This window comes from Ranitomeya imitator, chromosome 5 (genome assembly GCF_032444005.1).
Source record: "Ranitomeya imitator isolate aRanImi1 chromosome 5, aRanImi1.pri, whole genome shotgun sequence".
Classification (NCBI taxonomy): Eukaryota; Metazoa; Chordata; class Amphibia; order Anura; family Dendrobatidae; genus Ranitomeya; species Ranitomeya imitator.
In genome coordinates, this window is record NC_091286.1 from 32,731,081 (window position 1) to 32,758,532 (window position 27,452).

The window sequence follows — 27,452 nt, forward strand, 5'->3', positions numbered from 1 at the left end:
AAGATATCAGCAAAATAGGAGAGCGAGAAATGGGACCTAAATGTCTTCATTGCACCTGGAAGATACAGTTTCTAGGTTTTTTGTTGTTGTTTTTTTTTTGTTTTTCTTTATACTTTTCTAAACCAACAGGGCAAAAAAAAGAGACGTAAAGTTCCCTTAAATTCACCATAACCTCGGTGCTCCTTGTATTGAGCAGCGTCTGTGTCCCCTGATGATAGGCCTCCATAATTAAGAGCTTTATTTGTAGAACCGCTTGTCTGGAGTCTTATATATCACTGCAAAATTATTCCTGACAGGTTACATGTACAACCCCGATCTGTCATAATGAAATAACACAAGGTGAAGCTCAGCATAAATCAACTGAAAAAAACAACAACAAATCTCTGCTAAGCAAAAAACTGGAATAAATAGGAATAAATAATTGCAGTCGTTCATAGGAATTAGGAAACCCATTCTTCAAAAACTCAATTCTTGTTACTAAAAAAATGCTGAAAAATATATTGTTTTGTTTTATCTTTTTTCACATTTTTTGCCTTTAAAGTTATTTACAACTCCAATAAGTATAATATTATAACATTATAATATACGGTCATATAGTCGGCGTCTGATGCATGATGCTCGTGGATCATGTATTAGCCGTCAGGTTCCCTTTAAAGTTGGTCATACAAGTTGAATAGCATGTAGGAGGGTCAGTTTAGGGTGTGTAGCCTTCAACCCTTACATAGTAACCCACTTTAGTAAATGAGGTGGGCGTGATGGAGCACACGCTCGGTCATGGCTACCGCCCGCGGTCACGTTACACCAGTACCACACTTCAACTCCATTGGAGTAGAGCACCAGTTTCACTGCTTCGGGCTCTTCCAGTTCTTCCTAAAATGCTCCCACAGAACATTGCTCTGCCTCTATAATACTTTCGGATGCAGGTAACACTATCATCAGTCCCTGATGGTTTCCATTTACTTCTTTCAGCTGATCATGTGCCATCTTAGAGTGTCCATCGTTGGCATCAACAAGTAGAGTTGAGCGAATTTTTCAATATTGGGTTCGGATTAGAATCACCGGCGAATATTGTACTTGCAACATTCGCCGAACACAGCCAAACGCCATTTGAGTAGAAATGAGCGATTATGTTTGCAAACGATCATCATATGACACGAATATGGCAAATTCGGTTTCGGGGATCGTTACCGAACATATTCGCTCAACTCTAACCAACAGCATGACTTCTGAAGTCAGTGATTATAATATTAATATTTTTTTAAAAATGTCTGTAGCACCAACATATTCTGCAGTATTTTGCAATTCAGAGGAGACTTGTACAACCAAGATAAGACATTTCAGGGTGGCACATAATTAAACACAGAACAAGAGGAGTGAGGGACCTGCTCACAAGCTTACAATCGATGAGGAAATAGGGGGACACAAAAGGTAGAAATAAAAAGTGCTTGTCGTGTAAGGTCCAATCAACAAATAGAGGTGTTCAAACGACCCTGCACCAGCCAATATTTGTACAAATACAGATACAGAGTGCTATTTAGTGCGCGGAAGAGAGAACAGAAGACAGTTACATTAGTGAGGTGAGGTCATAGGCCAGTCTAAAGCAATGTGTTTTTAGGGCATACTTGAAACTGTGGATACTTGGAATTATCCAGATTGTCTGGGATAGTGCATTCCAGAAAACTGATGCAGCATGAGAGAAGTCCTGGAGATGACAGTGGGAGGTTCAGATTATAGAGGATGTTAGTCTCAGGTCATTAGTTGATTGGAGAGGATGGGAAAGGTAGTAGACAGGGGTGAGGGAGAGCTTTGTGTGTAAGAGTGATGAGTTTACATTGGATTCTGTACCAGATGGGCAACCAGTGTAAAGACTGGCACAGGGTGGAGGCATCGGTGTAGCGGTTTGGCATAAATATGATCCTGTCTGCTGCATTTATGATAGAGTGGACAGGGAGGAGTTAAGCAAGAGGGAGACTGATTAGTACAGAGTAGCAATAGTCCAGGCGAGAATCAATCAGATCAATATTAAGAGTTTTTGTGGCATCAAAGGCAAGAAAAGGTCAAATTCTAGAGTTGGTTTTGAGGTGCAGGTGACCTGAACGAGTGATCAGATGTAGGGAGAGACGAAAATATAACCCCTCTAAGGTATCAGTCAGCACAGAAAAATGATTTGGCTAACAAATTACGGGGGAACATCTTTCGGTTGATGGATTCTACTTTTCGTCAATAGCGATTGCATGACTATATTCTAGATCTATGCACTTGTTAGAAGGGGTGTCCACACCCTTTTGGCCATGTAGAATATGTAGAGGTAGAATATAGTGACGATGCATCCTGAACCTGCAAACTCTCTCTACACAGGAAACAAAATACATTTCCTATTAATCCAGTTGGATTGTAGAGCCGGCTGTGTTGTTCCCCATTTACCGGGTCATTTCCTGCCTATTAAGCCATGATAACACAGAAATGGCAAATATTTACTGACAGACGAACGCTGGAGAATAAGCAGAGTTATTAAAACCCGTGGGACGTTTTTACACAGAAATGTATTAGTTGATCTCATAGAGCATAAATATGAACTGTAACAAAGGAGGGCAAGCGTGACGCGGGATGATGACTCATGGGCAGGATTACAGCTCAGAGACCTATGCGAAATTGGGTGTTGGCACAATTATTATGGGGTTAATTGCTTCTATGTGTATAAATTGTGTCCACTGGTTCCTTGTTTTTTAGCCTAATTAAAAAACTGACCTATCACTTTCGAAAAATATGTGTTTTTCTTTACTTAAACTAAATGCCGCTGTTCTCCTGAATCCGGCGTTGTTGTTTTTTTCCCTGTTCCTTTCCAGATCTGAGATATGGCCCTCTCTTCTCTGTATATAAATCTGGTCTTATAGCCAAGTGGGCATGGTTCTCAACCCTCCTTTGTGGGTGTCTTATTTAAGATCACGCCCCCTTGCCCAACGAGGTTACATATATATATACAGTGTAGAAGGGGCCGTATCTCAGGAATGCAGAGGTGCAGAAACAAAAGAAAAACACTAGATTCAGGACAACAGCGGCATTTACTACCGGTTAAAAAAAGAAAGCATGGTTCTCACCATCCTGAGCTTGGAATTAGGATACTACCTTAATAAATTCCAATGACCTGTTGCTATATACAGTATACTTACAGTATCTATCTATCTGCAGAGACCAGTTATTTTTTGTATAATCTAAAAGATTAATTCACCCAACGAACAATGGTTTTGCTTCATAGTGCTGTGTTCAGCAGACTGTTTAGACTGCTTGATTATTGTGAATGAGCTTTCATAAGTATGATTTTTCATGATAATTTTGTAGTGTAAATGAACCTTAAGAAATTTGTAACACCCCAGGGAGCCAGTTGTTACAGTGGCATTGCCTTCCTCACGGGGAGGGTGATGCCATGCCTGGAAGCGAGGAAGGATCCCTCTAATAGGTAACAAGTACACACAACACTGTTCTGACTCCTGGCCAGAAGGGGGAGCTCTGATCCAGTTTGTGGGTGGCTGCCCTATATATTCTGGCTGGAGGAGTTAGTCAGTGAGAGACGGAGTGCAGTCTGTGAAAGGGAGGAGAGGGGAGTTTGAGAAAAGCTGGGGCCGTGCAGACTCAAGGTTCTGCAGCTCCTGGAAAGAGAAGAGAGTGACAGAGCAGTTTGTAGGAAACTGTGAGGGGAAAAGAAGCACAGGAGAAGTGAGGAGCTGGAGGGGAGATGCGACTGGGCTCCCTCCACACTGAAGCACAGGAACCGGACACCGGGAGTCCGAGGCTGTGTAGGACTGTATGCTTCACAGCAGAAACCGGATGGCAGGACATTTCAAGTCGCCTGTCCACCCCTACACCCGAAGGCACAGCAACACATAGAGGCCGGAGTCACCGCAAATAGAGACACCTGTAAAAAAGGCTTGAGTTGCCTGCCATGTGGGTACTGTCCTATATATATAGGACAGAGAGAAAGAGGACCATGTGTGAAGCTTCAGGCAGCAAGGGATGCACACTACAGCCCAGAAAGGAAGGCTTTGAATCCAACCCCACCTGCTAAGGGGACTCCAAATCACTTCGAGGCTGGCTGGACCTCACCATCATCTCTTACCGGTATCCTGGACTGTGGCTGCTTACTACCAGTAAAAGGTAAAGAGGCTACAACCTTGTGTCCTCTAATTCTTTCTGGCAACACACCATTTACCATCTCTTCCTGCAACACTGGGAGCCCTGGGGACTAAGCTTCATCTGTGGGAAGCCACACCATCATTGCTGCAATACCATCATCCCCAATGGACCCCTTTAAGCAGCATTGGTTGTCCCTGACTGAATACCACAGGTGGTGTCACGAACACTCTTTATTCCAAACAACCCCTTTAAAGACCTTCCCTTTAACTGGGACGCCCAGGGCCACGGATCGGGTCGCTGCCACCGTGACTACCCCTTTAACAATCACCGGACCCTGTTTCAAGTTTCCCCTAGGCCCTGGCAGGTGCTCCAGATTTCTGCCACTACTTTTCAGGGATTGTTATCTGTTTATTATCTACCATTGATTTGTCAGTCTTTGTTTCCAGGAGTGTGGCAACGTTTCAGCTCACACTGAGCCTTGAAAAAGGCTCAGTGTGAGCCGAAATGTTGCCACGCTATGTGGATCTGAATAAAACCACATTTTTTTTCATCTAAAAACCTACGGAGTGCTGCCTTCCTTTTCTATTTTTCTGGATTTGGGCAAGTTTTGGATGCTGTGCTGAGGAGGCCTTGCACCCACTTATTGGTATTGTGCTGTTCCATTTTTCTCTTAATCTATCTATCTATCAATCATCTATCAATCATCTATCTATTATCTTTCTATCTATTATCTATCTATCTATATGTGTTTATCTATCTATCTATCATCTATCTATTATCTTTCTACTATCTATCTATCCATCTACAGTTAGGGCCAGAAATATTTGGACAGTGACACAATTTTCGCGAGTTGGGCTCTGCATGCCACCACATTGGATTTGAAATGAAACCTCTACAACAGAATTCAAGTGCAGATTGTAACGTTTAATTTGAAGGGTTGAACAAAAATATCTGATAGAAAATGTAGGAATTGTACACATTTCTTTACAAACACTCCACATTTTAGGAGGTCAAAAGTAATTGGACAAATAAACATAACCCAAACAAAATATTTTTATTTTCAATATTTTGTTGCAAATCCTTTGGAGGCAATCACTGCCTTAAGTCTGGAACCCATGGACATCACCAAACGCTGGGTTTCCTCCTTCTTAATGCTTTGCCAGGCCTTTACAGCCACAGCCTTCAGGTCTTGCTTGTTTGTGGGTCTTTCCGTCTTAAGTCTGGATTTGAGCAAGTGAAATGCATGCTCAATTGGGTTTAGATCTGGAGATTGACTTGGCCATTGCATAATGTTCCACTTTTTGGCACTCATGAACTCCTGGGTAGCTTTGGCTGTATGCTTGGGGTCATTGTCCATCTGTACTATGAAGCGCCGTCCAATCAACTTTGCAGCATTTGGCTGAATCTGGGCTGAAAGTATATCCCGGTACACTTCAGAATTCATCCGGCTACTCTTGTCTGCTCTTATGTCATCAATAAACACAAGTGACCCAGTGCCATTGAAAGCCATGCATGCCCATGCCATCACGTTGCCTCCACCATGTTTTACAGAGGATGTGGTGTGCCTTGGATCATGTGCCGTTCCCTTTCTTCTCCAAACTTTTTTCTTCCCATCATTCTGGTACAGGTTGATCTTTGTCTCATCTGTCCATAGAATACTTTTCCAGAACTGAGCTGGCTTCTTGAGGTGTTTTTCTGCAAATTTAACTCTGGCCTGTCTATTTTTGGTATTGATGAATGGTTTGCATCTAGATGTGAACCCTTTGTATTTACTGTCATGGAGTCTTCTCTTTACTGTTGACTTAGAGACAGATACACCTACTTCACTGAGAGTGTTCTGGACTTCAGTTGATGTTGTGAACGGGTTCTTCTTCACCAAATTAAGTATGCGGCGATCATCCACCACTGTTGTCATCCGTGGACGCCCAGGCCTTTTTGAGTTCCCAAGCTCACCAGTCAATTCCTTTTTTCTCAGAATGTACCCAACTGTTGATTTTGCTACTCCAAGCATATCTGCTATCTCTCTGATGGATTTTTTCTTTTTTTTCAGCCTCAGGATGTTCTGCTTCACCTCAATTGAGAGTTCCTTTGACCGCATGTTGTCTGCTCACAGCAACAGCTTCCAAATGCAAAACCACACACCTGGAATCCACCCCTGACCTTTTAACTACTTCATTGATTACAGGTTAACGAGGGAGACGCCATCAGAGTTAATTGCAGCCCTTAGAGTCCATTGTCCAATTACTTTTGGTCCCTTGAAAAAGAGGATGCTATGCATTACAGAGCTATGATTCCTAAACCCTTTCTCCGATTTGGATGTGGAAACTATCATATTGCAGCTGGGAGTGTGCACTTTCAGCCCATATTATATATATAATTGTATTTCTGAACATGTTTTTGTAAACAGCTAAAATAACAAAACTTGTGTCACTGTCCAAATATTTCTGGCCCTAACTGTATATGTGTATATCTATCTATCTATCTATCTATCTATCTATCTATCTATCTATCTATCTATCTATCTATCTATCTATCAATCATCTATCTATTATCTATTATCTTTCTATTATCTATCTATCAATCATCTATCTATTATCTTTCTATCTATTATCTATCTATATCTATCTATCTATCTATCTATCAATCATCTATTATCTATCTATCTATTATCTATCTATATATTATCTATCTATCATCTATCTATTATCTATCTATCTATATGTGTATATCTATATATCAATCATCTATCTGTTATTTATTATCTATCTATCTATCTATACATCTATCTATCTATACACACCATCCTGCATGCAACTGAAATAATAATTACTTTCTTTCTACCCCAGCCCCGTCATGTCCATCTTTTCCTGTGTGGAAGTGTCCCCGTTGCAGTGATTCTCCAGGTAGTGCTTAGATTGTTGTCACACCTCACTTTTATTAGTTCAGGCGCTAGCGGGCCTCATTTCTTGCTCTGAAAAAACAAGTTTCTTCTTTTCAGCACTTCCTTTTGGATTTTATGTAGCAAAACAGTGTTGTTAATGTTGGCCCATCTTCCCTCTGAGCAGGCTTGGTGAAGTGATCTCAGCAGAGGTGCTGCACATATTGCTTCAATAATAAAAATGTCACAAGGTTCCAGGCTTTAAATTGAGTTTAAAGGGAATCTTCTTCAGACAAGTCTGCAGGTAAAATACTGTCCAGGTCCTTTACCTTGTAAGATCAGCATTTTTTGCTGCTGAGAATAAAAATCTAAGTGATCACTCCGGTGTCAGGATTTTAAGAGCTGTTGTCTTTGATGAGCATACCATTAGTTTTACTTTCCAACTTTTCCGAAACATCTGTGAGGTCCCAGGAATAAGGAAGACCTTCAATATTCCCAGAAGAGTCAGTAAATTTTCCTTACCGCACTGAACTTGCCCCAAACCTCCCAGGATCTGTCAATTCCTGGATTAATCTCCATTCAAGAGAACAGAGAATGGAGTGTGGCTTCAGCTAATGGTAAGGCAAAATAAACATTGTGCACCCCACTACCAACAAATAACCTTCCTCCTCGATAGTTGCCTTCAAACGTTATTGGGTATGTCTTTAACCCCCTTGATGCACATGTATTGTACACCACATGCCGGCTGCGAATGTAATGAGCAGGCTCAGGAGCTGAGCATGCTTCATATATTATTTGTGCCTGCTGTATATAGAGGTATCTTTCTTTAAAGAGGTCCTTTCACCAAACTTTTCACTTTGAGCTGAACATATCACATAATAGTGACTGCACAGTGGAATAAACTTATTTTGTTTGTTTCTTTTATTTTTCCTCTTCGTTGCAGAGATATTAGCAATCACAGTATTTGACACCTAATGAGTTAACTTTTTTAAGTCCAAGCCAGTGCTATCAGAGTTTTCACTGGGGGGCGTGCACTTCTTCCCCCTGTATGATGCTGACCAATCATTATTAGGCAGAAATACTCAAAGAAGAACCTGCCCCCACTGTAGCTTAGAGCAGGTTTCTCAGTGTGTGAGATGCAATGATGCAGTTCTGATCTCCTGGTCTAACCTCCTGCGTGAGACAATGAGTGGGAAAGGGTAGCACAGATGATTTTAGCTGCGTCACATTACAAGCCCTTTTATCAGCTCTCTCATAGCACTTTCACCTCTGCTGTACTGCCCCTTCCCTACACTGCTTGTCTAGAGAGTTATCAGTAATCACACTTTTAATGTCTGTTGTACTCAAGTTGTAATCACTCTGCAGTGAAAACAGAGCTGCTTGCCACTGCATCTCACATAGGAATAGACCAAAACAGTCAAGTTGGTCTAGCATGGCAGACATAAGTGTGATTACTGACACATCTCTGGACAGACAGTGGGGGGAGGGACATTACAGTGGAGCTAACAGTGCTATAAGAGGAGGAGAGCTTATAGAACGGTTTGTAATGTGACATAGCTAAACTCTGCTGTGCCGCCCCTCCCACACGCTGATTCTTGAAGGAGGTTACACAAGGAGATCAGAGCTGTACCATTACATCTCACACACTGAGAAACTTGTTCTAGGCTATTGTGGGGACATGTTCTTCTTTCCTCTGAGTGTTGCTGCTTGCTTATGATTGGTCAGCATCATACAGGGATAAAAATTACACGCCCCCAGTGAAAACTGTCTGATAACACCTACTTGGACTTAAAGTTAACTCATTAGGTGCCAAATACTTTGATTGCTAATATTTCTGAAGAAAGAAAGAAAGAAAGAAAGAAAGAAAGAAAGAAAGAAAGAAAGAAAGAAAGAAAGAAAGAAAATATTTATTCTGCTTTGCAGCCACTACTACATCCTGGTGAAAGACCCTCTTTAATAGTAGAGACTGTAGTATATTCAGAACACTGCTGTGTAACCCCTTAAATGCTACTTTCAATCTCTCTGACACCGGCATTTAAGGCATGCAATCAGGGCTCATATGGGTTGTCATGACATCTGGTGGCCTGCTAATTTCTCCAAAGTTTCCTAATTGGCTTATACTACTGTGAGGAGCCTTAAGGTACCGTCACACATAACGATATCGTTAACGATATCGTTGCTTTTTGTAATGTAGCAACGATATCGTTAACAAAATCGTTATGTGTGACAGCAACCAACGATCAGGCCCCTGCTGGGAGATCGTTGGTCACTGGGGAAAGTCCAGCACTTTATTTTGTCGCTGGATCTCCCACTGACATCGCTGAATCGGCGTGTGTGACGCCGATCCAGCGATGTCTTCACTGGTAACCAGGGTAAATATCGGGTTACTAAGCCCAGGGCCGCGCTTAGTAACCCGATGTTTACCCCGGTTACCGTTGTAAATGTAAAAAAAAAACACTACATACTTACATTCCCGGTGTCTGGTCATGTCCCTCGCCTTCAGCTTCCAGCACTGACTGGTGAGCGCCGGCCAGCCGTAAAGTACAGCACAGCGGTGACGTCACCGCTGTACCTTACGGCCGGCGCTCAGTCAGTGCGGGAAGCATCTCCAAACTTGTATCCTAGTGAGCACATATAGGACGTTGTTGGTCAGCAATTGAAAAGAAGCTGCCAGTAGTGGATCTTGATGATTTGCCCATGTGCATTCAATGAGGCAGAATCTTCCTCAGACCATTAATAACCTCATTGATGGCAGCCGAGGCTGGAAGTGCCGGGATTTCTGCACATGTCGCTCATATGCCAGACTGAATAAATCCAGATGATTTAAATATTTTGTTTCCATTTTTTCAGAATTTGCAGATCATTAACCCATCTATCCATCGGGTGATTTCCATAATTCCATGACTTTTCATTCTTTGCCTTGCAAGTTCTGTGCTAATGAATGTAAATTCATTTCTTTAATTCCTACATTTTACATTCTAATGCTATTATTTTTCGATCCTTTACAGATATGATCATTATTAGAGCCTTCAGCTATATTTACAGAACCCTTATTTGTAGAAAATTCTCCTTTTTTAAGACTTCGGAATTCACATCAACATTTCAGGGAGGATATCAAGAGGCTGAAAAGAACAGCGAGTTCAGCAGTATAGTGAGAAATAGCTTTTGCCACTAGCAGAAAACTCTCTTGAGGAGCATCCATTAATTTCATTACCTTCAATAAGGTTTTCTTGTCCTCTTTCAGTTGGAATTCAGCAAAATGCCTGAGAAGTAAGACATTATTGCTCCACTTCGCAGCAGCCTGGCTCTCTGAGGTTCACAGATAAACTGCTCTTAATGTTTCCGTGCAACACTATATTTTGACAACGTCTGTTGGTTCTGACGAAGCCATTTATCTTGGTTCTCGGTGAATGTGTAGTTCAGCATCCGAAGGAGAAGCCAAGTATAAATCATTATTGCTAAATTTGTTTTGCTAATTAGAAAAGTGAACATAAATATCTATATGCAAATTGCCTCTTTCGAGAAAAAGAGGACTTAACTCTATAGCGCCACATGTTGGAAGTAGCGATCCTACAAGTCACAATCAACTCTTTAAAAAGTTGTGCAATATGACTTAGGATAAAAGCCAAATCAGTATCTCAATTCGCAGACACGGTGTTTCGGTCTGTTGGCCCTCGTCAGTGTGAAGCATGAGAACTAATTTGGCTAGGTGAGACGCTCTGGACTGGGGTCTAAGGGGTATCGTTTCTCCTCATGGAGAGTGACATACCATCCCTGGCTTGTCAAGGTAAGGAGGCTTATTCACCATGCAATGCTCCTCTGGCAAATATAATATGCAAATTGCCTAGCCAAATTAGTTCTCATGCTTCGCACTGACGAGGGCCAACAGCCCGAAACACCGTGTCTGCGAATTGAGATACTGATTTGGCTTTTATCCTAAGTCATATTGCATGACTCGTTAAAGAGTTGATTGTGACTTGTAGGATCGCTACTTCCAACAGGTGGCGCTATAGAGTTTAAGTCCTCTTTTTCTCGGAAGAGGCAATTTGCATATTATATTTCCCAGAGGAGCATTACACCGCAAATAAGCCTCCTTACCTTGACAAGCCAGAGATGGTATGTCACTCTCCATAAGGAGAAACGATACCCCTTAGACATAAATATCTAGTTTCTATAAGTATTTAAATCTACTCTATTGAGTACTTAACATAGAAGTGTTTCCTACAGCTGCCATAATTTTATCGAAAACAAGCCCTAACTCAAGTTGGTTTTACCCTTTTGTCAATAGATGGTGTGTACTTCTCTCCATGACCGCATTAGAAGGGTCCTCCCCTTTATGACCACATAAGCCATAAAGCAAAATGGACCACCCTCTAGGAATGCAAGAGAAGCTATTATCTATAAGTTTCTAAGTCTAATATATAGTTTATGCACAATATAGATAATTCCTAGAACTGCTAAAGTCCCAGTGGAAGCAGGCCTTAACTCAAGTTGGTTTTACCCTCGCTTTCAATAGATGGTGTGGACTTGCTCTTGGTTAATCTTCTCCACGACCATAGTAGAAGGCCTCCTCCACTCTTTGACCACATTAGCCAACATAACAGAAGGACCCACTTCTGGAAATGTAAGGAAGCTGGTATCTACCCTACAAGTTTCTAAATCAGCTGTGTAGTAGACACACCATAGAGATTAATTCCTGCAGCTTCTACAGTCCCAATGGAAGCAGGCCCTAACTTAATTTGGCATTACCCTCTCTTTCATTGGATGCGGTATGCAGGTTTCCTGTTCTCCAAAATCACATTAGAAAGGTTCCTCCTTTGTATTACCACATTAGAGAACAAATCAGAAGGAAACACTTACTGGAAATGAAAGAGGAGCTGGTATCTCTAAGTTTTTATATCTACTGTGTAGTGTGTGCACTATGGAGATAATTCCTGCAGCTGTTAGCTGCTTTCACACATCAGGTTTTTTGTTTCAGGCTAAACCCGACTCTTTGGAAAAAAACTGGACCCGGAAAAAATAAAAACCTGAACGGTTTTTCCCCCATTGACCTGTATTAGCGCTGGATTGCGCCAGATGGCCCAGCGTTCCTTCCAGTTTCTTGCCGGATCCGGCAAACAATCGATTCCGGCATCTAGAAAAAACGTCTACTGCAACGTTTTTTGTCTCCGGCGAAAAAGCCTGAAGCGCTGGATCCGGCGCTTCCAGCTGTTTTCTAGAATGGAAGCCTATGGGAGCCGGAAGATGCCGGATCCGGAAAATGGCGCATTCGGCGGCCTGATCCGGTTTTTTAAACTGAACATGCACCAAAAAATATTTTATCCAATAATCTAGATAGGCTAGCCAAATCCGTCAAAAAAAACGGATCCGTCACATCAGTTTTTCACAATCTGCGCCGGATCCAGTTTTTCCAACATTCGCCGGATTTAGCCTGAAACAAAAAACCTGATGTGTGAAAGTAGCCTAAGGCTGCTATAGATGCAGTGGAAGCAGGTCCAAACTCCAGTTGGTTTTAGCCTCCTTTTCATTAGATGCAGTGGGGGTAAACTTGCACAGTTGTCTCTTATGTAGCATATAGCTCAGCAGTCTCTTTACTTCATAGTTGCTCGAGTCACAGTTCTATTCCAAAAGCTTCATCTGGCTAATACAAATTAATGGTCTGTTTCTGTGTGATCTGTCTACCCTGATATCATTATATTTGCATATAGCAATAATAGGATATTTGAACTATCATACAGTTGGGGAAAATGAGAGCAGTAAATAGGAGAACTGCTCTGGAAGCTGCCCATGCTAGGGGCTAGTTGATTGTGATTTTACAGGACTGATAGCTCAGGAGATGAGAGGGATGGGGGAAGGTGAACAACTAACTGCTATATAGAAATCAATGGACTGCAGAGAGGTTACTGGTATTTTAACAATTAAGCCCTCAGCCTGAAATGTAACTACTGTGCCTAATCGGTAATGCTCTAGTGGTTGAGCTCCTTGGAAACAAACTGTACACTATGTAAGATAAAAGCTCTCATTGAAGAAGAATAACAGCGGATAGAAAAAGCAAGTCAATCACAAACTTTTGTGCTGTCTAACTAACTAAAGCAATTTAATAACATGAGAATAACATCTTACGAAAGAGGGCCTAGTCCAGCTTGACTTTGATTAGAGGTTCAAGAGTGTAAAATAAGATTATAAGGAATTAACTCCCAAAAATACAGAAAGGTAATGAGAGGGAAAAAAGAACCAAGTCCTCTCATCCCAAGCGGTTAGGAGTTACTTAGTGATGTTATCCAACAAACAGAACTTCATTTTTTATTTTTCCTCTCAGACCTCTATATGTGACAATCCTATGCCCCCACTCTGATAATACTATGCGGAAGGAGTCTTTATTTATTATGATTGAGAGATTTTTACCACCCTTCTTGCCTTTTGATATCTTTCATATTTTATGATCAATGATAGTACCCTCATTGCTCTGAGAAAGCTTAAAATCCTCATTTGGATATAGGTCTGGACTCTGAACTATTGTCAATCCCATCATTAGTGTTGAGCGATACCGTCCGATACTTGAAAGTATCGGTATCGGATAGTATCGGCCGATACCCGAAAAATATCGGATATCGCCGATACCGATATCCGATACCAATACAAGTCAATGGGACATCAAGTATCGGAAGGTATTCTCATGGTTCCCAGGGTCTGAAGGAGAGGAAACTCTCCTTCAGGCCCTGGGATCCATAGGGATGTGTAAAATAAAGAATTAAAATAAAAAATATTGATATATTTACCTCTCCGGCGGCCCCTGAACTCAGCGCGGGTAACCGGCAGGCTTCGTTGTTCAAAATCAGCGCTTTTAGGACCTGAGAATCACGTCCCGGCTTCTGATTGGTCGCGGGCCGCCCATGTGACCGCCACGCGACCAATCACAAGCCGTGACGTCATTCGCAGGTCCTTAACGCGCTCATTTTTTAAAAATGAGCGCGGTAATGACTTTCAAAGACGTAGCGGCTTGTGATTGGTCGCGTGGCCGCGACCAATCACAAGCCGCTACGTCTTTGAAAGCCATTAACGCGCTCATTTTTAAAAATGAGCGCGTTAATAGCTTGTGGTGACGTCGCGGCTTGTGATTGGTCGCGTGGCCGCGACCAATCACAAGCCGCTACGTCTTTGAAAGTCATTAACGCGCGCATTTTTAAAAATGAGCGCGTTAGTAGCTTGCGGTGACGTCGCGGCTTGTGATTGGTCGCGGCCACGCGACCAATCACAAGCCGCTACGTCATTGAAAGTCATTAACGCGCTCATTTTTAAAAATGAGTGCGTTAATAGCTTGCGGTGACGTCGCGGCTTGTGATTGGTCGCGTGGCCGCGACCAATCACAAGCCGCTACGTCTTTGAAAGCCATTAACGCGCTCATTTTTAAAAAATGAGCGCGTTAAGGACCTGCGAATGACGTCGCGGCTTGTGATTGGTCGCGTGGCGGTCACATGGGCGGCCCGCGACCAATCAGAAGCCGGGACGTGATTCTCAGGTCCTAAAAGCGCTGATTTTGAACAACGAAGCCTGCCGGTTACCCGCGCTGAGTCCAGGGGTCGCCGGAGAGGTAAATATATCAATATTTTTTATTTTAATTCTTTATTTTACACATCTCTATGTATCCGATACCAATACCCGATACCACAAAAGTATCGGATCTCGGTATCGGAATTCCGATACCGCAAGTATCGGCCGATACCCGATACTTGCGGTATCGGAATGCTCAACACTACCCATCATATATTATGCATACTTGACTTCATTTTTTTAAAAGATCACCCTAGGAGACGTTTTTTAATGGTAAATTGTAATCTGTCACATATATTTTTTTTACTGTTTAATACTAATATTAATATTTGTAAACTGTTTTCATTTCTGATTGGTAAGTTATTTATTCTATTTCCCATACACCATTATCACCATCTTGCCTGAGCTTCTCTTAACAGCATTCAAAGAGATGCATTACAGCAGCCATTGCCATTCATTCAAGATTGCTGTGAGCATGCTCTGTGCCCTCACTGAAGAGGGAGGGAGACAGTGAGCTGTGACACCACCTATGGTGAATAGTGGATCCTGTGTTATCATCTGCCTACGGAGGTGTTATCAGTCATTGTACAGGAGGAGGAGGTGAGCTGTGACATCACCTATTGTGAATGGTGGATCCTGTGTTATCTACTGTACATAGAGGTGTTATCAGTCATTTTACAGGAGGAGGAGGTGAGCTGTGATATCACCTATTGTGAATGGTGGATCCTGTGTTATCTTCTGTATATAGAAGTGTGATCAGTCATTGTACAGGAGGAGGAGGTGAGCTGTGATATCACCTATTGTGAATGGTGGATCCTGTGTTATCTTCTGTATATAGAGGTGTGATCAGTCATTGTACAGGAGGAGGAGGTGAGCTGTGACGTCACCTATTGTGAATGGTGGATCCTGTGTTATCTACTGTATATAGAGGTGTTATCAGTCATTGTACATGAGGAGGAGGTGAGCTGTGACATCATCTATTGTGAATGATGGATCCTGTGTTATCTACTGTATATAGAGGTGTAATCAGTCATTTTACAGGAGGAGGTAAGCTGTGATATCACCTATTGTGAATGGTGGATCTTGTGTTATCTACTGTATATGGAGGTGTTATCAGTCATTGTACAGGAGGAGGTGAGCTGTGATATCACCTGTTGTGAATGGTGGATCCTGTGTTATCTATTGTATATAGAGGTGTTATCAGTCATTATACAGGACGAGGAGGTGAGCTGTGACATCACCTATTGTGAATGGTGGATCCTGTGTTATCTACTGTATATAGAGGAGTTATCAGTCATTGTACAGGAGGAGGAGGTGAGCTGTGACATCTCCTATTGTGAATGGTGGATCCTGTGTTATTTATTGTATATAGAGATGATATCAGTCATTGTGCAGGAGGAGGAGGTGAGCTGTGACATCTCCTATTGTGAATGGTGGATCCTGTGTTATCTACTGTATATAGAGGTGTTATCAGTCATTTTACAGGAGGAGGCGGTGAGCTGTGACATCATCTATTGTGAATGGTGGATCCTGTGTTATCTACTGTATATAGAGGTGTTATCAGTCACTGTACAGGAGGAGGAGGTGAGCTGTGACATCACCTATTGTGAATGGTGGATCCTGTGTTATCTACTGTATATAGAGGTGTTATCAGTCATTGTACAGGAGGAGGAGGTGAGCTGTGACATCACCTATTGTGAATGGTGGATCCTGTGTTATCTACTGTATATGGGCGTGTTATCAGTTATTGTACAGGAGGAGGCGAGCTGTGACATCACCTATTGTGAATGGTGGATCCTGTGTTATCTACTGTATATGGAGGTGTTATCAGTTATTGTACAGGAGGAGGCGAGCTGTGACATCACCTATTGTGAATGGTGGATCCTGTGTTATATACTGTATATAGAGGTGTTATCAGTCATTGTACAGGAGGAGGAGGTGAGCTATGACATCACCTATTGTGAATGGTGGATCCTGTGTTATCTACTGTATATAGAGGTGTTATCAGTCATTGTACAGGGGGAGGAGGTGAGCTGTGACATCACCTATTGTGAATGGTGGATCCTGTGTTATCTACTGTATGTAGTGGTGTTTTCAGTCATTGTACAGGAGGAGGAGGTGAGCTGTGACATCACCTATTGTGAATGGTGAATCCTGTGTAATCTACATTTAGGTGATACTTATTGTAATTCTTGCTGTGAAGATAATGGGATGACTTTTACCGAAGTGACCTCTATAGAGCAGGAAGTCAGCCTATTATGAGGCAGTGAAAACTTCATGATTTTTTTTTTAGATTTTTTTTTAATCTATATAGATAGTTGTGTGTGAGCTATATTACGATAACTATGATCCAAGACATTGTTAGCTGAATTAACAAAAGAAAAAAGACTAAACAGAAAGGCAACAAGTAATCAACGTCCTGATGAAGGCACATTTTGGGGCGGGTTTTATAAATAATAATTTAAGAAATATCTTAAAAAAAACAAACATTAAAATAGATTGAAAAGATGAAATATCAACAATTCTAGAAGCCAGGCTGCATATTTCTGTGTAATGGTCTGTAGAGATATGACAGAGAGCGCCTGTTTTCTGTGCATACATTAGATAAATCTGAAGACGGCTGAAGGTTGCTGTGAAACGAAACACACAACAATATTTTCCTGAGATTTAACTTAGCAATTATATGAGAAAACCCAATTATAAGAGGTTCTTAAACATATAAGGGGAGCTTTGGAGCTAGATAAACCCCAGAGGGACTGGGATTCTCCTGCCCGCACTCAGCTGAATACATTATTCCCGATCCTTTGTTTTCTATTTGCATAAAGCTAAAGTCCAACTTTTTTTGGGACCCCCTTAAGGTTTCATTTAGAAATCCTTATGTCACGGTCCATGATGCGCTGAGCGGTCACTGGTCTCTAGACCCAAACTCAACGGTCTCATAGGCATATATCAGGCTGTGTCCTTTGGGTCAGGAGACCATTCAATGCATCCCGGTCCATACTCAGACCCCCCAACACCACTGTCGTTAATCATGTAGTACCCAAATAAAATTGTCTTTAGGTTCTCAGATAAAAGTGCACAAACAATATACTAGAGATGATGCTGAATTATAGCATGGGAATGAGGAAGAAAAATCCAAGTGCCAAGAACTAGCGAGAGGTGATAAACTCTATGCAACTGGTTTAGAAATCCTACTGTTAAATACTAAATAAATACTACTAATTAAATACTATTAAAAGCCTTATTATATATATATATCTATGTAAATAAATATGCATTCTCAGCTTTGGACACCCATTTTTTTCACCCGAGTCAAAAATGGCTAGCACCCCTCACCCAGAATGTCCTTGTTTTACACATGCAAACCACTGATGTCAATGGCATTCCTTTCCCCTTGGTGGTTGGCACAGGCAGATACAGGCTTATATTATCCCTTAGGCAACAGGGGCCCCTCATCGCCTTCTAATTTTCGTCCTAACCTCAAACAGGGTTGTGTCATTGCTTGTTTGTTGTAGTTTTTATCATCACCAGATTGGGATCTTTAGAAATTTCTGATTTTTTTTAGTCCATTCTTTGTGTAGCAAAGTGACCAAAAAAACATCAATTCTGCCATTTCGATATTCTTCTTGATCATTTTAGCATTCACCATGGCAGTAACAAGGGTCTTTGGTAGGCCCCTGGCTGGCATGACAATACGATGGCACCAAAGCAGACATGTGGGTTGATGAGAGTCGAAAGGGACTCCTTCACTCCTTTCCAATGCTGCTGTCATTATTGACAGTGGCATCAAAAGGGTTACAACTGCTGAGCTACCTCCAATTTCATTGGAGCTATATGGAGCAGGCTCAACTACTGAGACCGCTCCATACCTGTAGATCGCACATCTTTTGTATATGTACAAATAATGTCGCCAACAGGAATTTGAGCCAAATGGGCCCCCAGGAATTTGAGCCCACTCGGCTCAGATTCCCACTTGGCTAAGATATCACTGGTGGATGACACCAATCAAAGTTGTAGACGTCTGCGCCCTCCAGCTAGAGGTGACTACAGCTTCAATGGAGAAAAGCAGAAATACATCAGCACCTGTAGAGCTGGCAGGGTCGTAATACAGAGCCTTGTGGACTACACAGGTGTCTCATGTTTGAACCCCCTCTTTTGCTTTCAGATTTTTTATTGCACTTTTTTTTTACTGTAAATGTATTTAAATAAATTGGATTTTTTTAAACAATATTTTTTTCATCCTTTTTTGGCGCTGGATTTTTTCCTCTTTTTGTATGTGTCTTGCTGTCAGGAATACAAGTCCTGTACTATGCGAGCATCCTCTATTGGAATTTTATCAACATTTGCCTTGATAAATGTGGTAAGCTGATGGTTCTTTCTATTTTTCTTATCTCCTTGTGGCCATTAAATGTTCACAAAGCCTTATAAAAAAAAAGCATATCAGGTATAAACACTAAGTAAGTAAGATGATCAATCGACTAACAATTGAAAATGTCTCACAGTCAGAGTTATGATAATTGATCCCAATGTTATTTTGCTTAAGAGAAACTAGTCTTCCCTAAGTAATAAAACCTTTACTCAAAAAAAGAAATCAGTGGGTCTGGCTTCCTAAACCCGCAACGATCAAATGGTACACCTAATCTGGCAATACATTTTCCCTACAGTGGCCACTACAGAGTAAAAGAGGCATTACATGCCAGCCTATCAAATGAATCATGTACGGACAGGCCTGGTCCTCCAAAGCAAGAAATCACCTTTTAGGATAATCATATGATCAGACAGAAGAGGCCCCTGTGCAAGAACAATATATGGGCCCATTGCAGTCTAATGGCTCATCGTAATGCCCAATTCCACCTGTTTTGGAGGTGGATGTTAACCTCTTACCACTTGGTCCCCTGACCCAACGCACGGGTTGCACCAATGGTATGTCCGCCCCGGCATATGACCCTTTAACAATGCCTCTAAGAGTTAATGTTAGTGCAGAGCTTCTGAAAGTTCGGACCCATGCTTGGTAATTGATTACTTTGCCATTAATAAAACAACACCTAGCAGAGAGAACACGAGAGGAGCAGCGCAGACCTGCGGGGAGCATCGCCGACCTTTGTTTTACAAGCAGCACGAAGCCTTTCCTAAGGTTTTAGCTCGTATTCTAAATTATTCTGACATGAGAGATCATTTTCCAACGCTGAAGAAGAATTATTATCGTGAGGGATCCAAGAAAAACATCATCTGTTTTAGGCGTATTCCGTGTAGGTACATCATAAGAAATAAAAATTAGCTTATTATTATCATGACGGGTTCATCAAGAGGAAAGCAAAAAAAAAACACTACCATCATAGAGAAAATTCCTTCCTGACTCCAGATAATTTGCTTGTGGCTTCAGAGCTTGATTTCTCAGCACTGGCACATCAGATTACTACAAACGGGTATCAATTTTAATTGTTGTAATAGGACCTATACAGCCATAACACTCCATATATTTTTTTTTTTTAGCAAAACCACTCATTAAGTGCAAAACTTTTTTCAATGTTAAAACTTTATATGACTATGCTATTGTCACGATTCCACCCCTCACTGTGTCCTAAGGACACACGGACAGCTTAGCCGCCCTATAGGATCAGGAGCATGCTATGCTGTCAGTATTATGAGTGAAAACCCAGCCACCCAATCTGAGGCCGGGGCATGCTGAACTGTCAGTTTTGCGAATGACAGCTCAGCTGTCCAATCCAGCCAGGCCAGTGGGCTTTCCTCCAGGTGTCGCCCGTTCTGGGTGATTGTTTGGTTATTTTGCTGGGTGAAAATGATTAGAAGATTGCCAGTTGTAGTTTAGCTCAAGTGGTGTGTGTTTGCCCTGGGCTCTGAGTTCTTATATTCTGATCTATGTTGCCAAACCTTGGAATCTGCTTTGACCATCCGTTTGCCTAGCCCCTTTGTTTTGATCCGCTAACTTCTTAGAATTCTGATCCCGGATTGTGACCTGACTATGCCTTTGTCTCACCCCTCTGTTTGTGACTTACCCTCCTGGCTTATGACCTTGGACTCCTTGACTTCCTCTACTCACGGCTTGTCCGTGAGAAGTGACAGCGTCACAACTATCCAAATGCTTTGCAAGCATTTCAATTTTTACACTACTGTTCCACAAAATCGGGAAGGTAAACTCATACAAAGTGTCCTAATATGTGAATTTCATGAATGTTTTGGTGGGTGTAGGGCTTAAACTGTCTCATAAATAAAATTTTAGGAGATAGGTTTTTGGCTTACCGCCTACAGATGTGTCCTGTGTTGCCTTTTTGCAAAGTAGGTTAAAAAAAAACCTGCAAATTTTCGCAATACAAATTAATTACATTATCTCAATGTGCTAGCAAGATGCTTAATAAGCTGCGAGCTACAATACAGCCACTGGGTGGTGACATGGAGATATAACATACCCATCTCCAGACAGAGTATCAGATAAATATGTTTTTTCTTCAGAGCTGGTGATACTTTGAAATGCATCAAGCCAAGAGGAAAGGTAAAGAAGGATACATCTGTATATATCGTCATCATATTTCATGGTGCTGTGTGCAAATTATGGTGCTGACATATCTTTGAGGCTTTTTAGGAGGTTGGATGGGTTCTATGGAAGGTAAAAAAGTATCACCAGTGAGGTACATTTTGCACTTGGGTTGCTATTTCTTATCGTTGTCCTGTGTTGCGCTTATTGCAGACTTCAGGAAGAGATTAGTTTCATGTGAATAATATTTTCTTGTGTCATATAAGGCGAGGAGCCCATGCGGCCATGATTCTATGGGAAGGCAGACTAATGGTAAAGGGAGTTGAAGAGTGCAGGTCGTCCCTCTCACCCCTTAATTGTAATTTTCCTTATCGTGTTTCCAACATCAGTGTTTAATCACTTCCTGCTCAGCATTTGCAGCATCTAAAACTCCATTCTTTACGCACCATGGCTGTTTTTTCAAAGTCTATAAACTTTTCAGCAAGTTTAGCAGTCTAGGAATTTAGGACAAGATATTAAATCTTCCCGGCAATCTCGCAATAATTCCACAAGTTGTATCAAGGGTCAATAGTACAAAAAGATAGGACCAAAGTTGGGATATTCACAAGAAATATAGGTAAAAATTAAAGTGCTTGTGATTTTTAGAAACCCCATTTTTCTATAATGTATAGGTGAAGAACATGGGAGATACAAATGACTGACATGAAATTTTATCGTATTTCACATGGAATTACAAACCCTCATCAGCTTGCAGCTGTAGGAGAACACCTAGCTCAGCAGGGGGGTCAAGCCTCAAAAGGCTGTGACAGATCTCACGCATTGAGCCAGCCAGCTCAGAGCAGGACAACAGCTTGATTGCAAGATACAGTCATGCTGAAGCTGGCAAAGAGTATTCTGGAAACATAATTTCATAAAGAGTTACGGAGATACTATATGTCCTAGCTGTACATCGTGTACATTTTCAAGCTCTCTGGAATAGACTGAACACCTCCCAGGGTTTCGATCTGTTCTAACACCACAGGAAGGGGAGATACTTAGAATGGCTAATAGAAACCAGATAGCAAAGATGTGTTTATTCTCAATGTGTAGCAGGGGCCCAGCTGGATCCGGTGGCACCAGGACAGTCCACTAAACAGTTGTGACTCATCTTAGGTTCTGAAGTTTTTAGCTGCTAGAGGCAAAGGGGAGAGGATATGGGTTCAGCCCAGAGGGCAGGAGATGAGTGACCCAAAGTGGATAAAAGCCTAGTGAAAGGCCATGTGGTGTGGTGTTTGTTATGCATGCGGTTCAAATCGAAATGTGGACTACATAGAGTAACATGCTCTGAAGGAACTAGGAGCCAGCTGGCAAACCAAACACCCTAAGGCCCAGTGCACACATGGTCGAACATTAACCCGGTAATTGACATGATCCCTCTGCTTATATCTTTTGTCCTGCCACTATTGTATTTGCGTATCTGACCATCATACATATATAACTATTGTATACGAAAAGAAACTACGATCAATTTTTCTCAAAAATACAAAAATCTTTATACAATTCAATAGGGGTATATGGAGATGGGGAGAGGAACAAACAAAACATGCACATGCGAGCAAGGGAGATCTCTGGAATGCATTCAAGATATAAAAGAATAGGAAATCGGGAAGGGGGCAAACACTTTTTCACACAATTGTATATACCACATAATACACCTCAACTGCTGCAGAACCTCAATCTACAACCCTGTCATGGGCAGCCCAATCTCCAGAACTGAACCCCATTGGAAACCTCTGGAATGTAATCAAGAGGATGATGGATAGTCACAAGCCATCAAACTAAGAAGAACTGCTCAAAATTTTGCACCAGAAGCCGTGTGAAAGACTGGTGGAAAGCATGCCAAGACGCATGACAGCTGTGATTAAAAATCATGGTTATTCCACAAAATATTGATTTCTGAACTCTTCCTGAGTAAAAAAAAAAATAGTATTGTTGTTTCTAAATGATTATGAACTTGTTTTTTTGCATTATTTGAGGTCTGAAAGAACTGGTTTTGTTTTTGTAATTTGACCATTTTTCTTTGTCCGAAAAAAATACAAAACTTATTGCTTGGAAATTTGGAGACATGTTGTCAGAAGTTTATAGAATAAAAGAACAATTTACATTTTACTCAAGAATAAACCTATAAAGAGAAAAATCAGACAAACTCTTAATTTTTGCCAGAGCTGTATATATACAGTGGGGCAAAAAAGTATTTAGTCAGTCAGCAATAGTGCAAGTTCCACCAGTTAAAAAGATGAGAGGCGTCTGTAATTTACATCATAGGTAGACCTCAACTATGGGACACAAACTGAGAAAAAAAATCCAGAAAATCACATTGTCATTTTTGTTTTATCATTTTTTTTGCATATTATGGTGGAAAATAAGTATTTGGTCAGAAACAAACAATCAAGATTTCTGGCTCTCACAGACCTGTAACTTCTTCTTTAAGAGTCTCCTCTTTCCTCCACTCATTACCTGTAGTAATGGCACCTGTTTAAACTTGTTATCAGTATAAAAAGACACCTGTGCACACCCTCAAACAGTCTGACTCCAAACTCCACTATGGTGAAGACCAAAGAGCTGTCAAAGGACACCAGAAACAAAATTGTAGCCCTGCACCAGGCTGGGAAGACTGAATCTGCAATAGCCAACCAGCTTGGAGTGAAGAAATCAACAGTGGGAGCAATAATTAGAAAATGGAAGACATACAAGACCACTGATAATCTCCCTCGATCTGGGGCTCCACGCAAAATCCCTCCCCGTGGGGTCAGAATGATCACAAGAACGGTGAGCAAAAATCCCAGAACCACGCGGGGGCACCTAATGAATGAACTGCAGAGAGCTGGGACCAATGTAACAAGGCCTACCATAAGTAACACACTACGCCACCATGGACTCAGATCCTGCAGTGCCAGACATGTCCCAATGCTTAAGCCAGTACATGTCCGGGCCCGTCTGAAGTTTGCTAGAGAGCATTTGGATGATCCAGAGGAGTTTTGGGAGAATGTCCTATGGTCTGATGAAACCAAACTGGGACTGTTTGGTAGAAACACAACTTGTCGTGTTTGGAGGAAAAAGAATACTGAGTTGCATCCATCAAACACCATACCTACTGTAAAGCATGGTGGTGGAAACATCATGATTTGGGGCTGTTTCTCTGCAAAGGGGCCAGGACGACTGATCCGGGTACATGAAAGAATGAATGGGGCCATGTATCGTGAGATTTTGAGTGCAAACCTCCTTCCATCAGCAAGGGCATTGAAGATGAAATGTGGCTGGGTCTTTCAACATGACAATGATCCAAAGCACACCGCCAGGGCAACGAAGGAGTGGCTTCGTAAGAAGCATTTCAAGGTCCTGGAGTGGCCTAGCCAGTCTCCAGATCTCAACCCTATAGAAAACCTTTGGAGGGAGTTGAAAGTCCGTGTTGCCAAGCGAAAAGCCAAAAACATCACTGCTCTAGAGGAGATCTGCATGGAGGAATGGGCCAACATACCAACAACAGTGTGTGGCAACCTTTCGAAGACTTACAGAAAACGTTTGACCTCTGTCATTGCTAACAAAGGATATATTACAAAGTATTGAGATGAAATTTTGTTTCTGACCAAATACTTATTTTCCACCATAATATGCAAATAAAATGTTAAAAAAACAGACAATGTGATTTTCTGGATTTTTTTTTCTCAGTTTGTCTCCCATAGTTGAGGTCTACCTATGATGTAAATTACAGACGCCTCTCATCTTTTTAAGTGGTGGAACTTGCATTATTGCTGACTGACTAAATACTTTTTTGCCCCACTGTATATACTAGCTATTGAACCCGTTCTACGCCCGGGTGGCGAGCATCTATATTGATATATGGTCTCCATCCTGGTATGTGCTGCTCCATCCTGCATCCCCATCCTGTCATGAGCTGCTCCATCCTGCGTCCCCATCCTGACCTGTGCTGCACCCATCCTGCACCCCCATCCTGTCATGTGCTGCACCCATCCTGCACCCCCATCCTGCCATGTGTTGCACCCATCTTGCGCTCCCATTCTGTCATGTGTTGCACCCATCCTGCGCCCCCATTCTGTCATGTGCTGCTCCCATCCTGCGCCCCCATTGTGACATGTGCTGCACCCATCCTGCGCCTCCATTCTGACATGTTCTGCACCCATCCTGCGACTCCATTCTGTCATTTGCTGCTCCCATCCTGTCATGTGCTGCTCCCATCCTGTGCCCCCGTTCTGTCATGTGCTGCTCCCATCCTGCGCCCGTTCTGTCATGTGCTGCTGCCATCCTGCGCCCCCGTTCTGTCATGTGCTGCTCCCATCCTGCGCCCCCGTTCTGTCATGTGCTGCTCCCATGCTGCGCCCGTTCTGTCATGTGCTGCTGCCATCGTGCGCCCGTTCTGTCATGTGCTGTTCCCATCCTGCGCCCCCGTTCTGTCATGTGCTGCTCCCATCCTGCGCCCCTGTTCTGTCATGTGCTGCTCCCATCCTGCGCCCCTGTTCTGTCATGTGCTGCTCCCATCCTGCGCCCGTTCTGTCATGTGCTGCTGCCATCCTGCGCCCCCGTTCTGTCATATGCTGCTCCCATCCTGCGCCCGTTCTGTCATGTGCTGCTGCCATCCAGTGCCCCCGTTCTGTCATGTACTGCTCCCATCTTGCGCCCACATTCTGTCATGTGCTGCTCCCATCCTGCGCCCCCGTTCTGTCATGTGCTGCTCCCATCTTGCTCCCCCATTCTGTCATGTGCTGCTGCCATCCTGCGCCCCCGTTCTGTCATGTGCTGCTACCATCCTGCGCCCATTCTGTCATGTGCTGCTGCCATCCTGCGCCCGTTCTGTCATGTGCTGCTGCCATCGTGCGCCCGTTCTGTCATGTGCTGTTCCCATCCTGCGCCCCCGTTCTGTCATGTGCTGCTCCCATCCTGTGCCCCCGTTCTTTCATGTGCTGCTCCCATCCTGCGCCCCTGTTCTGTCATGTGCTGCTCCCATCTTGCGCCCGTTCTGTCATGTGCTGCTGCCATCTTGCGCCCCCGTTCTGTCATGTGCTGCTGCCATCCTGCGCCCCCGTTCTGTCATGTGCTGCTCCCATCCTGCGCCCCTGTTCTGTCATGTGCTGCTCCCATCCTGCGCCCCTGTTCTGTCATGTGCTGCTCCCATCCTGCGCCCGTTCTGTCATGTGCTGCTGCCATCCTGCGCCCCCGTTCTGTCATATGCTGCTCCCATCCTGTGCCCGTTCTGTCATGTGCTGCTGCCATCCAGTGCCCCCGTTCTGTCATGTACTGCTCCCATCTTGCGCCCACATTCTGTCATGTGCTGCTCCCATCCTGCGCCCCCGTTCTGTCATGTGCTGCTGCCATCCTGCGCCCCCGTTCTGTCATGTGCTGCTACCATCCTGCGCCCATTCTGTCATGTGCTGCTGCCATCCTGCGCCCGTTCTGTCATGTGCTGCTCCCATCCTGCGCCCCCATTCTGTCATGTGCTGCTGCCATACTGCGCCCATTCTGTCATGTGCTGCTGCCATCCTGCGCCCCCGTTCTGTCATGTGCTGCTCCCATCCTGCGCCACCATTGTATTATATGCCCCCCATAAGATGCTCCATTATATATGCCCTGTATGCTGCTGCCATATATATAAAAAAAAAAATACCATACTCACCTATCGTCGCTGGGCGCCAAGTGCTGGGGGGCCTGAGCAGGCGGGGACACCGGCGCGCTGTGGGGGTCAGGTGCCGGTATCACCGCTAGCTCAGGCCCCCAGCACTTGCTATACTCACCTGTCTGTCCCTTTCCAGCGCTGCGCGCCGCCATTTTCCCGGTCCTCTGGCTGTGACTGTTCAGTCAGAGGGCGGCGCCGGCGCGCATTAAGCGCGTCATTGTGCCCTCTGAACTGGGAACGTCACAGCAGAGGACCCGGGAGACGGAGCCGCACGCAGTGCTGGAACGGGGGACATGTGAATATACTTACCCTCCTGGCGGTCCCTGACTCTCCGGTGGAGATCGCGGTGTGCGTTCAGTGTTTACGCATACCGCGATCTCCTGGGAGCGTCACTCTGTGGAGGCCAGACTGCGCCGGCACTTGCGCTTGCGCAGTCTATAAAGGCTTCGGACAGAGTGACGCTCCCAGCGTTATATATATATATATATATATATATATGTGTATATATATATATATATATACTATATAATTGTCTAAGGGTCACTTTCGTCTGTCTGTCTGTCCTATCACGGTTATTCATTTGCTGATTGGTCTCGGCAGCTGCCTGTCATGGCTGCCGCGACCAATCAGCGACGGCCACAGTCCGATTAGTCCCTCCCCTACTACCCTGCAGTCACTGCCCGGCGCCCGCTCCGTAATCCCCTCCACTCACCGCTCACACAGGGTTAATG

At 43.2% G+C, this 27,452-nt stretch overlaps 1 protein-coding gene across 1 annotated transcript in view; it reads left to right on the top strand.

The window, feature by feature from the left end:
- LOC138681194 (spermatogenesis-associated protein 7 homolog) overlaps window positions 1-27,452 on the top strand; it is a 121,886-nt gene that overhangs the window by 17,268 nt on the left and 77,166 nt on the right. The window lies entirely within an intron of this gene.